At 47.8% G+C, this 15,989-nt stretch overlaps 1 protein-coding gene across 4 annotated transcripts in view; it reads left to right on the top strand.

The window, feature by feature from the left end:
- The first annotated feature begins 6,039 nt into the window (after nucleotides 1–6,039).
- Nucleotides 6,040–15,989, top strand: part of Pdzd2 (PDZ domain containing 2) — a 379,908-nt gene continuing 369,958 nt past the window's right edge. For all 4 annotated transcript variants that reach the window (XR_004946667.1, XM_036206834.1, XM_036206833.1 and 1 more), the window contains exon 1: nucleotides 6,040–6,334. The gene's annotated coding sequence lies outside the window, so the exon portion shown is untranslated. The remainder of the gene's footprint in view (nucleotides 6,335–15,989) is intronic.

Below are 15,989 nucleotides of genomic sequence, written 5' to 3'. Positions count from 1 at the left end.
AGTTCACCTTAGCATCTCACCCAGGGTTCTAATACCTGTAGGTTTCATTGACTGATGACGCCCTTGCAGACAGCAAAGACGCAACGTGCATTTTTACTACCTTACTAATTGACACCCCATGTGGAGAGGATGCACATGATGACTTATCAAGTGTTCCTGGTGATGTCCTTCACTCCTGAGGCAAAACGTAAGGCAGCACCTTAGCTGTGCACACTTCCTGACAAACTGAAACTGGCAGTGAGTGGCTGTTGTTCACACATGCTTCCCAATCGAAGAGGAATTTAATTTCTCTGGAAGTGCTACCGTATGTATCTATGTTCTCTTTAGGGACCCAAGATCCTAATGAGACCTTTAGTGGCAAGTAACATTATCGTCATTTTAGAGAGCCTCACCCCAGGTTATGCCCACGCCTCCTGGTGTTGTGATTGGTCCCAGAACACAGTGCTCACACCCTGTTGTCTTCCCAGGTGAATTGTCATTTCTCTCTTCACGTTCCAAGCACCAGTAAAGACAGATGCTAAGATTGGCAAAAGAGATAAAGAGCAAAGAAATATATCTAAAAGAAAGGAAACAGCACACATGAGTGATACATTTCTTTCTATAATTACCTCTTTTTAGATGATTTAGTGAAGCTACTTAGAAGTAAAAATAGCGTGCGACTGACTTGAAAGTGACGCCTTCTCCCTGAGCTGTGTAGAACAGAACAAGGATGATCAGCAGGGGAGCTGGGACGGGATTGATGATGTGCTGTGCACAAAATCAAAGACGTAGCACGTGGCTTACCTATGGAGTCACGTGTCTGGATACGCAGTGATTGGACTAAATTGTCCCAAGTCTTGGAGAGTACAACTGTTCTAGTGCAGCAGAAGCCTCAAGCCAGAGAAGACTCACTGCCAAGTTCCATCTCTGGTTTACAAAATGAAGACAAATGATAAGAAAACAAAACAACTCCCCTCCCCCAAATAACCCCTCTGCGCCTATGTGACTAGTACGGTCGCTTCTCTTAGCGATTCTGATGGCTAGGCACAGGTTATGCTAGCAAAAACTGAACTTCTCCTCTCTTTCTTCCAAGTATTAGGAGATCAGTGTTGCTGGCACCCTAATTCCGAGGAGCAAGTAAGCTCAGAAGTAAACCAAATGTCCTCGTCACCCGCAGGAACCTATTGGACTGGGCTGGGGGAGTAACTCCTATAGTAAAGTGCTTTCCTCACATGAATGAGGCCTTGGATTTGAACTCTAGAACTCTCTGGAACTGGCTGTGTGGTACACACCTGTAATCCCAGTACTCAAGAGGTAGAGGCATGAAGATAAGGAATTTGAGGTTGGCCCTGCTACATGACATTTTTGTTTTGAAAAACAAAACAGGATCTATTGGATCCACACTACATTCTGGAACCCTTTTACAAAAAGCATTGAGTCATCTCTCTCTCTCTCTCTCTCTCTCTCTCTCTCTCTCTCTCTCTCTATATATATATATATATATATATATATATATATGTTGTGAACATAATAAATAATATGTGAACTGTACTTGCTAGTATAGAATTGACTTTTCCATCCAAAATGGATGAAAAAAATTAGTGCAGTAATCAATGTTTTCTTATTGTAAGTGGAGAGCTGAGAATCAAAGTAATAAAATAATAGATTGGCTTGGCTGTCTTAATCAATCAGAGCGTGATTTTGTAATGGTGAGCCCACCCAGGAGAAAGTCAAAACATCTGCATATGTGGAACTTCTAGATAGCTCTGAAAAGACAAAGCACATTTGTCCAGGTTCCAACATCATGCTGATGTCTCTCATGGAACATCATCCCGTTATGTGTAAGAGAGTAAGTACTTACGTCTTTTCCTGGACATACCTTTTAAAGAGTACCCATCATTAAGTTCATTTTCTATATTGGCTCATAAAAGATTTAGCCTGAGACCAACACACATTACAAAGTTTTCATCAGGGTTTAAACTAAAATCTATCACTGCTCTGATCAGGTATAGGAGTGTGAGCCTGGACTGCTTCTTGTCTGGTAGCTACTCACCTACAGAGTTTCTTTAAGGCTGCATTGTGCTTCACCCAAATAGCAGCCACTGAGCTTCGGGTAAAGAATGAAAGATGCAAACTCCACCTGCCCCAACAGCAGCTTCCCCATACCCAGAGCATGATGACCTCAGGGGTGAGGGCCCAAGGACAGACTTTTCCTATCTCTTAGGAATCCTTAAACATAATTTGGGGATCCAGCTGTTACTTTTCTCTTTAAGCCCTCCCTTGGCCAGGGGATGGTGTATTCCAGTTTGAAGTCATGCAGTGGAGGTTTTAGGGAGCACAATGTGCAGAAGAAAGAAAGGAGGTGATTAGCTAAGTAAACATGGAACTAGAGTCTAGCTCGGGGGATAAAATGAACCCACAGAGCCTGAGAGCAGACAGGGAACCCAGCAGGCAGGTGACTGAGGTTCCTTTTGCTCCCTGGAAATGAACTTGGAGGAGCGACAGGAAAGGACTGAAACTTTCCATGTCTCTTCCAGAAATATACAAAGAAGCAATCTGGTGGGTAGATTCTGCTTCACGAGAAGCAAGCTCAGAGGTAACTAAACGGTCTTTAATCTCTCACTGAGAGATTAACTGAGATAATAATAAATGAGATAATATATTTCTTTCTGTCTTCAATTTTACCTTCTGTCTTAGTTAAGGTTATTATAGCTGTGATGAAACACCATGACCAAAGGCAACTTGGGAAGGACAGGGTTTATTTGGCTTACACTTCTACATTATAGTCCATCACTGAAGGAAGTCAGGACAGGAACTTGAAACAGGGCAGGATCCTGGAGGCAGGAGCTGATGCAGAGGCCATGGAGGAGTGCTGCTTACTGGCTTACTCCTCATGGCTTGCTCAGCCTGCTTTCTTATAGAACCCAGGACCACCAGCCCAGGGATGGCACCACCCTCCAAGGACTGGGCCCTCCCCCATCAATCACTAATTTAAAAAATGCCCACAGCCAGATCTTATGGAGGCATTTTTTCAACTGAGGTTCCCGTCTTTTTAATAACTCCGGCTTGTGTCAAGTTGACATGAAACTAGCCAGCACACCTTCCTTTCCTCTCAAGTCTTAGTTTTCCCACATTTCCTCCTTCCCACCATGCATGTTTTCAACTATAAATTAAAGCGGCAACTTGGACAGATGTACTAATCTGTGACTAAGTATTTGACAAGAGGGCAGAAAGGATCTACATTGTGATCTTCAAACACCGGAAATGAGATGACTTCAGCTGCCAGCTTTCAAATCAATGAGACTGCAAGGGCAAAAGAAAATCTCCACGCACTTGATGGCCCTCTTGTGAGTCAAGCTGTTATCAACGAGCAAGAACTCATGAAAACATATGTGGAAAATAGCAGATGAAAACTGATTGGAGCCGGGAGTATTTTAAGCAGGTCAGCAGGACCATGTCTGAGTGAGGCAGATAATAAAAGCATTCAATTGCATATATTTATGTGTAGTCAATTCACACACAACACATGTGTATATTTAATAACTCAGTTATCTTTGTACATGTGTGTGTGTGTGTGTGTGTGTGTGTGTGTGTGTGTGCCATTGCATGCATGTGTAGGCCAGAAGACAACCTAGGATGTTAGTTTTGACCTTCCATCTCATCTACAACCTGTCTCTCTTTGATTGTTGTTGCTGTTTTCTGTTCTGTATGCCGAGATGGGGGCTCCTTCGGACTCCCCTACATCTCCTTCTCATCTCCTCGAGGGAGCATTGGGATTAATGATGCACTAACTACCATGCCTAGCTTTTCTATTTGGCTTCTGGAGATTCAAACTCAGATCCTCATGATCTCAGGCTATGTGTTCTTTACCCACCGGGTTATCTCCTCAGCACCCTGAGAATCCATTTTACTTTGGGAAATACTGTTTGAGAGGTTGGCTGTCAGGTTGGACACCATACTGCACTGCACTTTAGAAACACCATAAGTTCTGTTCTGTTTTGTTTTCTGTTTTCTAATTTCCAGGAGCTCACAAGCTAGGGATATGCCAGAGAAACGCTACCAGATCCATGATTTAACACACCGGAGAAGGGCTCTAGTCTCAGTATGGACCAGGTGATACCTTTTCAGCAATTGATGAGGAAGAGGGCACCTGATGCTGGTGCTGAGGATGCCAAGGTCTCCCAGAAGAAGTCCTATTCAATGCTGGGATCTCAGCACAACCCAGAGAGTGAGAATGCCATTCTGGCAAAAGAAAGAGAATTTCCAGGTTAGAGCACAGGGATGGGCTGAAAGGATTGGAACCGGCTGGGTAAGAAAGAACAGTGAGGACATTTGGAGCCACGGCCATTTGTGATTTCAGTTGAGTGCTGAGGGCCAGGTGCTGGGTACAGAGGCAGAGAAGACACAGGTGGCCTGCCTCTTCGTGGTTCCTGAGATGGGGGGCGGGTGGTGGTGGTGGTGGTGGTGGTGGTGGTGGTGGTGGTGGCAGATGAGCCTGGGATCACTGAACAAGCAGATAGCACTGCATAATTGTGGAAAGATCTTTAGTGGCATCCTAATGGCACCTTTCTAGACAACAGTGCCTGTTTCATTGAACACCTCCTAAGGGCTACACAGACCAACTTAATTGCTGCTCCTCACTCCGTTCTGCACGGTAAGTGTTTTCTCTATTTATAGACAGGAAAAGACGCTCCTGGTCCCGGAGACCGTGCAGTTTGTAATACATGAGGCCTGGATCTGTACAGGCATTGATCTCTGAGGGTTGGGAACTATAAAAGCCGTTTGGGAACTATAAAAGCTGAGGAAAAGCTACAAGAATGTCTTCACCCCAACCCTGGCTTAAAATACTATCTAGAAATGCCTTGGAACTACTCTAGTCTCTGATGCTGAGGGACAGTTCTGTGGGGTCTTCAGGTGATCTATGCCTATCCGCTCTTCCAAGATACCAGAGCTTAATGCTTTGCTGGGCAAATCTAGAGCCCAGGCATGCTCTCCCCTACCCCCCTACACACACATACACACACACACACACACACACACACACACACACACCTCCCTCAAAGCAAAGATTTCCAATTACTGCTCTGCAGAAAATGTCAAAAGCATTATTCAACAACTCATGATCCCGAGGTTTGTAATGTTTCGTATGTTTTTACCCTTATCTGCCAGCACTTGAAAAAGACCAGCTTTTTCCTCTCAAGAGAGCTTAATTTGCAGAGCTGTGCAGTCTCCCTATTATGCGCTTATCGTCCTCTCCCTGTGGTAGGCAGAATGAGAGGGATGACAAAAAAAAAAAAAAAAAAAAAAAAGAGAGAACCAAAAATATTTGAAGGCTTCCTGAAAATCTATGGGAGGAAGCATCCTAAAAGCCGAGGCTTCCGTTCCCCCAGTGACCTGGAACAAGGCGAAGGGCGGCTGGCCTTCGCTTTCGAGGTCCCCTCAGCAGGAGCCCATGGCTGGCGCCCTCAAGGTCCAAACCCTCCATCCCGGGGGCCCATGGAATTTCCTCTAGCGGCTTAATGGAAGGATTAACAGCTCTAAAAGCGCAAAGAGGTTCTCTCTCGGGAGGAATGCTCATAGCAATGCCATATTAAGTTTTGGTATCGTAAGAACCAGAGGAGGCCAGGGCAGCTTGGGATAGATGGTTGGCTCTTCTGCGGTCTTCCTTGGCCTCCCCACCCATTCTCCGACAAGGCAATTGACATTTTTCAAGTAGCTGTACAAAAAGCAAGTTCAAGTCTCCTAGCTCTCATTCTTCCACCTAGATGGCGCCCCAAACCCTGCTTGCATAGCAATTCTGAGCCGCAGTCTCCCTGGATCGGTTCCTCCCAGGATCCCCAGGAAGCGGGCGCACCAGGACGGCTGCTTCCCTGGGAGAGCCGCCCTGCCCACCCTGGGGCTCGCTCCGGGGGGAATCCCCGCCCACCCTGTCATTCCTGCAGGGGAATCCCCGCCCCCTGGGCCTGTCACTCCGGGAAGGTAGTTCCCGCCCCTCGAATCCAGCCCTGGGAAGGAATCCCCGCCCATCCTGGAGGCTCGGAGCATCCCCCTGCGCGGCGCAGCGAGGAGCTCACTCCCAGTGCCAGTGCGTGCTGGCGGCTGGCAGCGGGACGCGGCGAGGCGGCTGCCGCGGGCGCCCTCCAAACGCCGGGCCGATCGGAAGACGCTCGGGATCGCGCCTCCCGCCGCAACCGGCGAACCCCTGCGGCGAGGCAGCTCCCGGCAGGCGCGGCGGCGGCGGCACCGGTGTGGCAGGGGCGGCGGTAGCTTGCGCGGGCACCGCCGGGCACCGCCGGGCGGCGCCCGGGTCTGGACGCGCCTGGAGCGGCTCAAGCCTCCGCCGATCCACGAGCAGGTGAAGCGACCGGGACGCTGCGGCCGCGACGGGGTGGGGTGGGGTAGGGTGGGAGTCTTCGGGTGGGCTAGGTAACCTCAAGACGGTGTGCGCCGGGAGAAAGTTCAGTTGACGATCGGGTGCGGGAATCCTAGTCCAAGCGATGGGGTGAGTGAGGGCACCCAAGTGGGTCCCCCCACGTTAGGTGGCGCAAACTCCTCTTCCCTCCGGCCGGAGGTAAGCGGGGCGCAGTGAAGGAGAGGGTTGGGCCGAGAGGGACCGAGGCAGAGGGATAACCAGAGGCGCACTGCTTGGGACGCCTAAAACCGGCCAAGCGCCCTTACCCCCGTGTGTGGGCTGGTCTCTCTACCTTAATCTGTTACTGCCTTAAAGGCCATCCTCCCGAGCTTCATTCATCTCTTGCTAACCCCCAGCCCACTAAGTGGCGCGAGAAAGAGTAGGCATAAAAAGCTGGGACATCTTTGGAGTGTTAACGGCATCTGCCAGAGAGAGGAGGGATGTTCCAGTAGGGAAAGTATTTCCCCTTGAAGTCTCCCCCCCCCCCGCCCCCGCCCCCCGGGGTGGTGGGGGAAGGATCCAGGACCGCGAACAGAAGTTTACCAGAAGCCCTCAGCTGCCCTGCTCTGTGCATAGTTCTTGATAAGGAATACTGGAGTCAAACCAGGTCTGGCATGTGTTGGTGGCAGACACTGGAAAGACAGACACCCAGACACCGGGGCATCCCAGAGGTTGGGCATTGTCGGAGGCCTGAGCTGGGTCTCGCCTTTTCCATGTGTTTTGCTTGACAAATCATGATAAAACTCCACGATAGGTAAGTGGTTGCTGAGTGGCCAAAGAAAGTGAGCTCCTCAAGGAGACACACCCCTGGATCTGCAGGGCACCCCCTGGGGAGGGGGTGCACTGCCACACTCCTCTCTGCTCCTGGCTTGGGCTTTAGGTCCTCACTATTTCTACTGGGTCAGCCTTGTCTGGCCCGTGACTTCTGGGTGGGAGCCAGGTAGGTACAGGCTGGCAGGTACGGTGTGGGAGGGCCTCTTGTGAAGGCGGAATAAAATATCTCAGAGCACACCCCTGGCTGTGGGTGGCTGTTCTGGCTACATGAATTTCTTCTTCCATTAGGACGGGCCAGGAATTGCTGCTACTATAAAAGCCACACCGTGGTGTGAGCTTGTGTGGCATATTACGGGGTAGGAGGAGTGGTGGGGTGGTAGATGTTGGGGGAAGAATCAGAACCATGTGAAGTGTATAAATGCACCCCCTTGACATAGTTAATAAGCGCCTGGAAAAATATTGAGTCACACTTTCAATCTATCGTTGAAATTGATTTTGGATGCACTCATGGCAGTTTACTATTTAAGGAAACGTAGGATAATTCCTCTATTCATTTCAATCATTTGGTGCACCTGTGGTTTGCTGAGCCTAGCGCTTCCAGGGGACATGTGTAGGGGAGAGAGGCTCTGTCCCTGCTGGGCATCATTTCAGTGCAGCAGGAGAGACATCTCTCCACAGTGATGGACAGTGCCCTTCTGGCCTATAGTGAGTTCCCTGTGTTTAGTGGGTGACGGGTTGAAGGGATAATTAAACGAATAATTCAAGTGTGTTCCAAATGAAACATCTTGGGGGTGTGGAAGAGAAAAAGGCCTCTCTTCATGGTGGAGCTCTGAAAGCTTTATGAAGGACCCCCTAGGCGAGGAGGTATGTGCCAAAAGGTCAATCCCATCTTCAGATTCGTCCATGGCAGAAGAGGCTGAGCTCTGACCCACAGGATTCTAATTTTCCGGACAGTTGGGAAATGTTTGGGATTTTTGAGCAGGGTTTATTGGGATCAGGTATGTGCTTTTGGGCAATCTCTTGCAGAAAGATTTGAGATGGGGAGAGAGGAGAGGCGGCAAGTCTGATGGAAAGAGTCTTGCAGTGCGATGGTGGGGGAGGCAGTGAGGTCCTGAGCTGGTGGATGGAAGCTTGTGAGGAAGAGTCGAGTCATCAGCTGTGGGGTTGAAGTGTGGGCACGCGTGGGATCTAGCAAGCAGAAACAGAAGCCACCTGCAGATTCTAAGCGCAAGTAGGTGAGCTCAATTAGGGATTTGAATTTTCACCGTTCGACAAAAGAGCAATCTGGAGAAATCCTTCTAGACTTTGTGTACATGTATATGTGTGTGTAGGCGTGTGTGTGTGTGAGTGTCTGTGAGTGTGTGACATGGCTCGTGCGTAGAAGTGAGAAAGCGGTTTTGTGGAGACCGTTCTCTCCTTTCACTGTGGAAGTCTAAACTGGTTCCAGGTGGAAGTACCTTTACCAGCTGAACCACCTGGCCAGCCTTCTTTTTCTCACTGTTTGTTGTAAAACTTGTCAAGGCTCTGGGGACCTATGAGGCAAACCATTCAAAACTTAACTGTCTGCCTAGATGTCTCTCTTGCCACATTACCCAGCACACACGCCACACACGCGAGACACACACACGCGAGACACACACACACACACACACACACACACACACACACACACACACACATACACCAGACCGACACACATATGAGTCAAGGAATAGTCTTCCTTAACTGCTATTGTCTCTGCCTTGCTAAGCCATTTTCCCTGGTGGGGGATTCTGGAGTATCCTTTCTTCTCTGGCGGTCCTGACAAAGCTCTTCGTCAAGATCCAGTTACTGGGCCTCCTCTGTGATTGTACCACCATTCTCCCAGGAGACCTCAGGGTGCTTTCTTCATTACCCACCCTCTGCAGAGCCTGAGGATCTGCTCATCAGGCTGCCCTGTTTCTCTAGGACAGCGGTTCTCAACCTGTGGGTTGCAATCCCCACAGAGGTTGGATATCAGATATCCTGGGTATCAGACATTTGCATTACAATTCATAAGAGTAGCAAAATTGCAGTTATGAAGTAGCAATGAAATAACTTTATAGATGGGGGTCCCCACAACATGATGAAATATATTAAAAGCTCCCTGCATTAGGAAGGTTGACAACCCCTGCTCTAGGATGTTACTATATACTTATGCACACATAAGACCTGGAAGAGTGGCCTCAGGCTAGACAAAGAGTCAAGGGGGAACTGCCCCAGGCTGATTGCACTCTGGGGTCTCTAAAACCCCTGAGAGGGAGCTCCTGGTGGGTTGGCAAGGGAACAAGACTATAGATGTTCCCCTGACCTAGATCACATAAGAACCTACGAATCATACCTTGGTGGAGGAAGCTTCCTCATCTAAAGGTAGCTCCAGGCCTGGCTGGGTACATCAACCACAAGGGGAAAAACTATCCTAAAGAGGAGGAGCCCACCAAAGGTCACAGCCAAACCCAAGGAGAGGCTGAACCTCTGGGAAACTTTGTTCTGTCTTCAGGAATGTCCCCAGAGTGCCAAGTAGGAGGCTGAGCACAGCATGTGCTTGACACAGGAAGAGCTAGGTAGGACCTAAGTGGGTGGGGGTGGGGGAGACAGTGAAGCTGATGCCCAGAGGGATGAAAAGGAATGGTCACTGACCCGAGACTGAGAACAGACCCACCAAGTGCCAGCCGCACTGTGGCGTGTTCGGAGAAGGTAGTGGGACTTGAAGGGAGGTGTTTGCAGGAGCGAGTCCCAGGTTCCCCTCCCCGGGCCTGTTTGGCAAGCCGCAAAAAAGTGCGAGAAAATGAAGAATCCAAAATCGTGGCATTGGAGAGGGATGAGGTTGGAGATGATCAAGAACAGGTACAGGGAAAGAAAAAGGCTGCCATTTGCCCTCCTGTGAGAAGGAAGGAAGGTGGAGGTTGGGAGAGCTCGGGAGAGAGGAGGCTGGGGGGCTGTGGCAGCCAGGGGGATCATGGACTCAAGTCTTCTTGGTAACCCAGGAGCCATCTGCTGAGAGCTGGCATGACATCTACTTAGGTTATGAGTTTGAAAGGAAGAGGCTGCCGTGCCTCTGCTAGCCCTGGGAGGTGAACCCGGTTCTCTCTGAGACAGGTAAGGGGAAGAAGAAGGATTCCTGAATTGGAGAAGGAGACTTGGCTGGAATTTAGGCAATGCAGAGAACTTCTTGATGGTCAGGTCATTGGAATTTCAGAGTAGCTACCTCACAGCTGTTTTTCAGAGGTATGCAAAGAGGCGCTGAGGTGAGCAAGTGCCCAGATGACCGCGTCTGGTATTCTGTGGGCCCTTTGGAACAGTTTGATGAGAAGGGAATGAATCTCTCGCCAGAGATTTATTCTCATTTCCCACTGAATGGAACTGGGGGAATGTGAGAGAATGCTCGGCCAGGCAGGCTCGCCTTCAGTGTTGGAGGAAGAGCTGGCTGCTCTGTTCTACCTGTGCTGCTCTCGCCTCAAGGAATCCTTTGGGTTTTTTATCCATTGGCTTACAACAGTGGCTCCACCTTCTGATGTCCCTCTTAAGCAAAAGGTCCAGTGTCTGGACTCATCAGGACGATCTACCCCTATCCCCTGTCATCTGGAGAGGGACCATACATCACCGTTCCCAGTTCCTGTCTTTGAGCCCAGGAAAAGAAGAGTAGCGACCCCATCCCCCAGCTGGAACTGGAATTACAACATGCCCTTCCTTTACCAGAGAACTCTTGTCAAGTTCAAAGCGGTTGAGCCTGATGAGGTGGGTGAAGAAGCAAGCATCGTACCACCTGGGTTTTATTAATGAGTCTTTGTCTGCACACAGGAAGATGAAATAAATATTCTTAGTTGTTAGTGAAGAAGGGGAGACATAGAGCACTTAACCTTCTTTACTAAACACTGAATAGATGTATGCCGACCTAAATTAACTTGGGTAGAAATGTGAAGAGTACTTCTTAAGGAAATAGAAGTCCAGAATTTTTTCCTCTGATTCTTCAATCTCCATGTGGATCGTTCGTGCCTGGGTCATGTGGTCCTTTGGGCGTATGCATTGGTTACATGTAAAAAGATAGATGTGACATTTAAAACTTGAAAATCCTTCATATTGGCGAAATGGGGGTGTGTGGAGTTTGATCTGGGTAGATAGACATTTGAAGCCAGGCAGGTCATGTGATTCAGCCTGACTGTGAATTGAAGGGTTCTATATACTGTTGACAAATTTGTTCGGGAGAACACCATGTGTGTTATAGCCAGACCCTACTCAATGGTTGCGGAGGTCCCGTGTGCTGTGACAAGGCCAAGGAACTAGCTTGCTAAGGTGCAGGTGTGTGGACAAGACATATTTGTCTGCTCAGTCTCTGTCTCACTGGGGAGAGACCAACCTGGGGGCCATTGCTGTCACAGATGTCAGATGGTACCCTCTCCACCCGACTTGGCTCCTGTCACATCTGGTACTGGATGTCCCATGCTTTTACTACTTACTTGAATACAGTATGAGTAAGTGGTTGGTTAGAAACTTACAAAAAATTAAAAACAAACAAACAAACTTAAGATTCTTAACTCTTTGTATCACAGTCTAGTGAAACCAGACAGCCGTGAACATCGGGCCCATGAAATCTTCCTGGGTTATTTGTATTTAGGTGAATTTCTTTTCCTATTACTCAAAAGTACTCTCAAAACACGGAGGTTTGGGGAAGCAGGGATGGGGAGCCAGCGTGTGCAATGGGGATTTATTCTGTACATAGGATTATTCTAAGTTTTGGATAAAATAATAGTAAGAAAATGGAAAGATTTCTCAGAAGCAGCTGGAAATGACTAGGTCCCTCCAAGAGGATAAAAAGGAATCGGAAACTCAGCAAATCCTTGAGCAGGATCATCTACTCCCTTGCCCTCAGGTTGAAGTAAATTGAGGCCTTCCCAGATAGCATCTGTACTGGTTTAACAGCTTCCCAGGCAGAGAGGCCTCTGTGGCCTGTTTGTCCTTTGCAGAATGATGCCTCAGACAGGGTTCTCTGAGGTGTTTTGCAGGAGTGGAAATGGATGTGAGCAGATTTGTCCCTGGGCTCATTCTTATCAGCACTTGGGCACCTCTAGTACTTGACTTTGTTAAGAACTAGTTTCTGTTACCTCAACTGAACCATCCAAACTACCACATGTGGCCTCTGTTGTTCTGACCTCAGAAGAGTGAGCATCCTGCTTTTCTAAAGATAAAGATGGTATTCAGATCATGCCGAAGGAGAGTCCTACTGTGAGCAGGGGCATAGTTGATACTGTGTAAACCCGAAGTCAGTTCCTGGCTGGCACCTGCCTGTGAAGGCAGTGGGAGTTGAGTTGAGAGGAGGGTGGGCCAGAGGGCAATTTTGGATGCTGGTGTTCTCAGTAGGGGAAGGAAGTCAGGGAGCTGGGCTTCTTCACAGGAGTGATTTCTGGGTGCCAGGAGAAAGCTGGTAGCAGGGGACAGGGAGCCTGGGAGCTTTGACTTCCTGGGGGCCTGCCTGACTACAGTTGTCCCAGGAGATGTAGGAATCCCTCAGCAGGAAGACAGAATAAACGGTGACTCTCAACTCTTCACCAAAGGTCAGCCTGGCTCATCCAGTTTAAATATGCTGGGTTATTTATTACTGTAATTCTGATATTCTATCCTGTGCCCTTCCTGGACAGTTACAAGTGCCTTTTGAGTTGACTGTAATATCTTGGACTGACTTAAACATGTTTGAACACCCAATAATGCTTGAACACCTTGAAGAGTTCTAGTGATGTGGCCACCAGAAGTGTCTGCACAACCTGACCCCTCTGTATAGTGAGCGGTAGGTCGCTCATCATATGACTCAGGTTTGCGCATGGGTGAACACAGGCCATCTCAAACTCCTCCCAAGTGTTCCGGCACTGCTCTTTCTGCACCCAAGAAGCTGAAAATGGAGCCAAGGTTAATGAAACAAGATGGCAATAAACTGTGTGCGTGTGTGCATTGGCCAATAGACACTTATAAAATGTCTGATTTCAGCTGTGCTTCAGTCCATTCCCGACACCCTGTCCCCTGCCCCATTTGGCACAGTGTATTTTATAGAGATTTGGGTAAAACTAGATTGTGCTATATGGGTCTCCTGGTGAGGAAATTAACTTTCAAGGCTAAAGCAGCCATGCAGATATTATTACAAATCACCCAGCATACCAAATGGGCATGGCTTTCTCCCACAGCTTCCCCAACCCACTCTCCACTCCTTTGCTGCCCTGGTCATTGTGGTTCCCAATATCATTAGGCTAAAAGAAGAGACAGCTGTGCCCAGAAAATGTGCTCTGAGTGTCCTCATCAGCGTGGGTTCTCGTGAGAGCAGGCTGTGAGATGGCATGAAGAATGTACTGAAATGTACTGGAAAGGATTGCATTCACCCTCTCTCTGGACCTGGTGCTGATCTTGGAAACCCTGAGCAGATGTAAAGCTGATTGATTGCTTGATTGATGATTGCCGTGGAGCAGCAGTCAGCCATGTTGGGCACCAGGGAGATATGCCTGGTACCTGCAACACTTGTCTGCTGTCTGGTCCCTCACCTACCCAGTTTCCTGGGCACTGTCATTACCTTAAGCATGACTTATCTTAAGATGAGCTGTCATTCCCCTTTGCTCTTCTGGATCTGGCACAATGTTGAGTGCATGGTAAAAATTAAGATGCTTCTAACGTTCACTATTTGGCAAGCACTATTCTAGACTTTCTACATTTCAACTCATTCAATTCATAATAATCCAGTGAGGTGTATCCTTTGTTGCTCTTAGGGCTGCCAAAACAAATTAACATAAGTGTGGTGGCTTAAAACAACAGAGATGCATTCTCTCGTGGTTCTGGAAGTCAGAAGTCTGAGATGGAGCTCTTTGGCAGGGCTGTGTTCCCTCCAGAGGCTTCAGGGGGAAAAATGCCTCACCTCTTCCAGCTTCTGGTAACGGTTGACATTCCTTAAGACTGTGTTACCCATTCTCTGCCACTGTCCTCACATGGCAATCTCTATGTGTGTGTGTGTGTGTGTGTGTGTGTGTGTGTGTGTGTGTGTGTGTGTGTGTGTCTCCTCTCATGATTGCATGATTCCACTGTGTCTTTTCTAAGGACATTTGAGATTAAATTTGGTGACAACCAGATTGTCTTAGGATAGAATGAAAATATATTAAAAGGGTGTTTATTCAGCTTATACAACACCACAGCCTAGTACTCCAACAATGGTACCTTCATGTTGAAGAGGTTGAGAACTAGTGAGAACCAGTGGTTACTCAGCCGTAAAGCAGGCTTCCTCAGCAGTCCCAACTTGGTGTGGACAATCTGGAGGATTCCTGGAGAGCGACTGGCCTTTAGTCCACGTTGGAAACTTGAAAGGGCTGGGTCTGATATCAGCAAAGGAATCTTAGCATGGGCTTCTCGATGAGTCTCACACTCATGCTCAGCACCTGCATCTCCAATATGGGTGAGTGTCAGATATTACAAATCAAATCCAAGGGTATTTCTTCTTCCAGGGAGTTCTCTCCTCCTTCTATAGTGATGCAAACATCTACCAACAAGCCCAGTCTCTGGAGTCTAGAAGCTACTCTTGACCTTCTTGTCCTTTAAGCAACCCTACATCCAAACCATAAGGCAGCTTTTCCTCTAGTGTCTGCCTCCAGAGAAGCCACACTAAGCCACTGCTGATTAGCTCCTGGGTTCCCATTGTACTTGTCCAACTTGGATACGTTCTTGAAACCTTGAAAACATCCTTAAACCCTGGTCCTTTCTCCTCAGAGCACACAGAGGGCTTTTTTTTTTTTTTTTTTTTTTTTTTAAGAGTTTTTTTTTTTTTTCCTAGTATAATTTTAGATGTACAGCCAAAATAAGAGGAAAATACAGGTTTTCTCATGCATACATGATCTCCCCCAGTCTCGACATCCTCCACTAGAATGTTGTATTTGTTAAGTTGAACTAAGAAACATTGTTATCACCTATAGTCTATCTTCTCCATTAGTGTTCTCTTGGTATCATCCTTTGGCAAATACATAAAGACATGAATCCACCATTATAGTAGCATAGGAATGTATTATCACTGCCGTGAAAATCCCATGATCCTCCTGTTCATCCTCTTCTCCCTCTAACCTATTCAGATATTTTAAGCTTTTTAAATTTATATTTTTTGTTTTATTAATTTTTTTTTTGATACAAGTTCCCACTATGTCGCTCTGGCTGGACTGAAATCACTACATAGACCAGGCTGGCCTCTAGCTCCCAGAGATCCACTTACCTCTGCCTCCCAAGTGCTAACATTAAAGGTGTACCCTACCACCACGTCTGGCTCCCTTTAGGTCATTAAAAAGCACAATTCAACATTTGAAGAGGTAGCTCAGCAGTTAAGAACACTTGCTTATCTTCCTGAGGGCCTGGGTTCAGTTCTCAGCACCCACATGGCAGCTCACAACCATCTGTAACTCCAGTTCCTGGTGACTGATGCCGTCTTCTGGCCTCTCATGGTGCTGGTTATGCATATGGTACACAGACATACATGCAGACAAAACACTCAGATACATAAAATAATAACATTTTAAAAGATAGTTTTTAAAACACAGTTCAAATTATGTCACTTCCTAGCTTAAGACTACTTAAGGTGGGGATTACTTTCTGTGGTTTCTACGTTTTGTGTGTCCCTTGGGCAGACCCATATCTCCTGTGACTGTTACCACCCATTGTCCCCCCCACCTCCTCTGTGCCTAACACACTGTCCTTTCACTTCTGGAACCTACTGTGTCTCATCACACATTGGGGGCTCTTATCATGCACTGGGGCCCTTCCACTCTTGTAAGCTTTTACCCTAAGATCGTCACAA

The sequence above is a fragment of the Onychomys torridus genome, chromosome 15 (assembly GCF_903995425.1).
Source record: "Onychomys torridus chromosome 15, mOncTor1.1, whole genome shotgun sequence".
Taxonomy (NCBI): domain Eukaryota; kingdom Metazoa; phylum Chordata; class Mammalia; order Rodentia; family Cricetidae; genus Onychomys; species Onychomys torridus.
Note: the sequence above shows the minus strand (reverse complement) of the source record. Positions and strands in the feature narration are given on the sequence as shown.